Raw genomic sequence first — 4,185 nt, forward strand, 5'->3', positions numbered from 1 at the left:
TGCCACATAGACCGGGCGCCCGGGGACCCCCTAATCCAGGACTCCCTTAGTCTGCATGCTTAACATTCGATGACGATCTGTATTATGAGTTATGTGTTTTGGTGACCGAAGATTGTTCGAAGTCCCGGATGAGATCATGGACATGACGAGGAGTCTCGAACTGGTCGAGAGGTAAAGATTGATATATTAGACGGTAGTATTTGGAAACCAGAATGGTTTCGGGACGTTTCGGATATTTATCGAAGTATCGAGGGGTTACCGGAACCCCCCAGGGAAGTAATGGGCCAACATGGGCCACAGGGGAGAGAGAGGGGAGCCCACAAGGGGTGGCGCGTGCCCCCCATGGGCTGTCTGAATTGGACAAGGGGAAGGGGCCCCCTCCCTTTCCTTTCCCCGTCTCCCTTTCCTTCCCTTTTTCCCCCTCCATGAGAAGGAAAAAAGGGGGCGAATCCTAGTAGGACTCCCCCCTCTTCCGGCACCCCCTGCTGGCCGGCATCCTCCTCTCACTCCTTTATATACGTGGGCAGGGCACCCCTTGAAGATACCCCAATTGTTCCAAGCCGTGGGCGGCGTCTCTCTCCACGGTTTACTCCTCTGGTCATATTCACGTAGGGCTTAGGTGAAGCCCTGCGTGGATCACATCACCATCACCGTCACCACGCCGTCTGATACGTCTCCGTCGTATCTACTTTTCCAAACACTTTTGCCCTTGTTTTGGACTCTAACTTGCATGATTTGAATAGAACTAACCCGGACTGACGTTGTTTTCAGCAGAATTGCCATGGTGTTATTTTTGTGCAGAAATAAAATTTCTCGAAATGACTTGAAAATCAACGGAGAATTATTTTGGAATATATAAAAAATACTAGAAGGAAGATCCACGTCAGGGGGGCCTCCACCTGTCCACGAGGGTGGGGGCGCGCCCTACCCCCTGGGCGTGCCCCCTGCCTCGTGGGCCCCCTGACGCTCCACCGACCTCAACCATGACTCCATATATTCACTTTTCGGGAGAAAAAAACAGGGAGAAGGATTCATCGCGTTTTACGATACGGAGCCGCCGCCAAGCCCTAAACTCTCTCAGGAGGGCTGATCTGGAGTCCGTTCGGGGCTCCGGAGAGGGGAATCCGTTGCCATCGTCATCATCAACCATCCTCCATCACCAATTTCATGATGCTCACCGCCGTGTGTGAGTAATTTCATCGTAGGCTTGCTGGACGGTGATGGGTTGGATGAGATTTATCATGTAATCGAGTTAGTTTTCTTAGGGTTTGATCCCTAGTATCCACTATGTTCTGAGATTGATGTTGCTATGACTTTGCTATGCTTAATGCTTGTCACTAGGGCCTGGGTGCCATGATTTCAGACCTGAACCTATTATGTTTTCATCAATATATGAGAGTTCTTGATCCTATCTTGCAAGTCTATAGTCACCTATTATGTGTTATGATATGTTAACCCCGAAGTGACAATAATCGGGATACTTACCGATGATGACCGTAGTTTGAGGAGTTCATGTATTCACTATGTGTTAATGCTTTGTTCCCTTACTCTATTAAAAGAGGCCATAATATCCCTTAGTTTCCGCTAGGACCCCGCTACCACGGGAGGGTAGGAGAAAACATGTCACGCAAGTTCTTTTCATAAGCACATATGACTATATTCGGAATACATGCCTACATTACATTGATGAACTGGAGCTAGTTCTGTGTCACCCTAGGTTATGACTGTTACATGATGAACCGCATTCGGCATAATTCTCCATCACCAATCCATTGCCTACGAGCTTTCCATTTTTCTCCGCTTATTTACTTTACCGTTGCTATTGTTATCATCACTATAAAACACCAAAAATATTACTTTTGCTACCATTACCTTTTACCACCGTTACCACTACTATCATATTACTTTGCTACTAAACACTTTGCTGCAGATATTGAGTTTGAAGGTGTGGTTAAATTGACAACTCAGCTGCTAATACTTGAGAATATTCTTTAGCTCCCCTTGTGTCGAATCAATAAATTTGGGTTGAATATTCTACCCTCGAAAATTGCTGCGATCCCCTATACTTGTGAGTTATCAAGACTATTTTCTGGCGCCGTTGCCGGGGAGCATAGCTCTATTCTTTGAGTCACTTGGGATTTATATCTTCTTATCATTATGAAGAACTTGAAAGATCCAAGAACCAAGATTTATCCCTCAACTACGAGGGGAGGTAAGGAACTGCCATCTAGCTCTGCACTTGATTCACCTTCTGTCTTGAGTAAGCTTGTGACACCTAAACCTGCTTCTGCTATTAATTCTGATATGTCGCATGTTATTGATGATGCCACTTCTGCTATGCATGATACTTATGATGAAACTACTTCTATGCTTGATACTACTGTGTCACTTGGTGAATTTCTTGATGAACAACTTGCTAGGGCGAGAGAGAATGAAATTATTGAAACTGATAATATTGATGAATGTGATGACGAAGACTCTCCCCCTAGATATGAATTACCTGTTGTGCCTGAGGGCTATGTTATGGATGAAGAAACTGCTAGATATTTTCTTGCTTGGAATGATAGGAGTGATCTTAAGAAATTATTAGCTAAGCTGAAACAAAAAACTTTGAATGCTAGAATGAAATATGATCCTGCTTATGCTACTTCACCTATCTTTGTTACTGATAAGGATTATGATTTCTCTGTTGATCCTGAGATAATTACTTTAGTTGAATCTGATCCTTTCTATGGCTATGAATCTAAAACTGTTGTGGCAAATCTTACTAAATTAAATGATATAGCTACCCTGTTCACTAATGATGAGAAAACTCGCTACTATTATATCCTTAAGATATTTCCGTTCTCATTAAAGGGTGATGCTAAGATATGGTTTAATTCTCTTGATCCTGGCTGTGTGCGTAGTCCCCAGGATATGATCTATTACTTCTCTGCTAAATATTTCCCTGCTCATAAGAAACAAGCTGCTTTAAGGGAAATATATAATTTTGTGCAAATTGAAGAAGAGAGTCTCCCACAAGCTTGGGGGAGGCTTCTCCAATTACTTAATGATTTGCCTGATCATCCTCTTAAGAAAAATGAAATACTTGATATCTTTTATAATGGACTAACCGATGCTTCTAGAGACCACCTGGATAGTTGTGTTGGTTGTGTTTTCAGGGAAAGAACACCAGATGAAGCTGAAATTTTATTGAATAATATGTTGACTAATGAAAACAATTGGACACTTCCTGATCCAATTCCTAAACCAACTCCTAAGCCAACTCCGAAGAAAAGGGGTGTTCTATTTCTCAGTCCTGAAGATATGCAAGAGGCAAAGAAATCTATAAAAGAAAAAGGTATTAAAGCTGAAGATGTTAAGAATTTACCTCCTATTGAAGAAATACATGGTCTTAATTCACCGCCTATTTAAGAAATGCATGGTCTTGATAACCCGACACAGGTAGTAAAGGTAAATTCTCTCTATAGATATGATAAACCTGAAATCCCATTTACTAAGTTTGCTAGCCCATGCTTAGATGAGTTTGATAACTTTATGGTTAAGCAAGAAAACTTCAATGCTTATTTTGGTAGAGAATTAAAACGCAATGCTGATATGCTTGAACACTTGGGTGATTATATGCCTAATATCAAAGGTGAACTAAAACTTATTAGTAAACATGCTTCTATGGTTACCACTCAAGTAGAACAAGTACTTAAAGCTCAGAATGATTTGATCAATGAATTGACTATTAAGAAAAATGATAATGTTGTTAGAGTTATGACTAGAGGTGGTAAAATGACTCAGGAACCTTTGTATCCTGAGGGCCATCCTAAGAGAATTGAGCAAGACTCTCAGAGAAATAATATTGATGCACCTAGTCCTTCTAAAAGGAAGAAAAAGAAAAATGATAGGACTTTGCATGCTTCTAGTGACCCTGTTATTGACACACTTAAGAATCCTAATGATATCTCTATTTTTGATGCTGAAACACAATCTGGTAATGAACATGAACCTAGTAATAATGTTAATGATGATGTTCATGTTGATGCTCAACCTAGCAATGATAATGATGTAGAAATTGAACCTGGTGTTGATCTTGATAACCCACAATCAAAGAATCAACATTATGATAAGAGAGACTTTGTTGCTAGGAAGCACGGTAAAGAAAGAGAACCATGGGTTTAGAAACCCATGCCTTTT

Source organism: Triticum urartu, chromosome 2A, assembly GCF_056163025.1.
Source record: "Triticum urartu cultivar PI428250 chromosome 2A, HENAU_Tu73, whole genome shotgun sequence".
Classification (NCBI taxonomy): domain Eukaryota; kingdom Viridiplantae; phylum Streptophyta; class Magnoliopsida; order Poales; family Poaceae; genus Triticum; species Triticum urartu.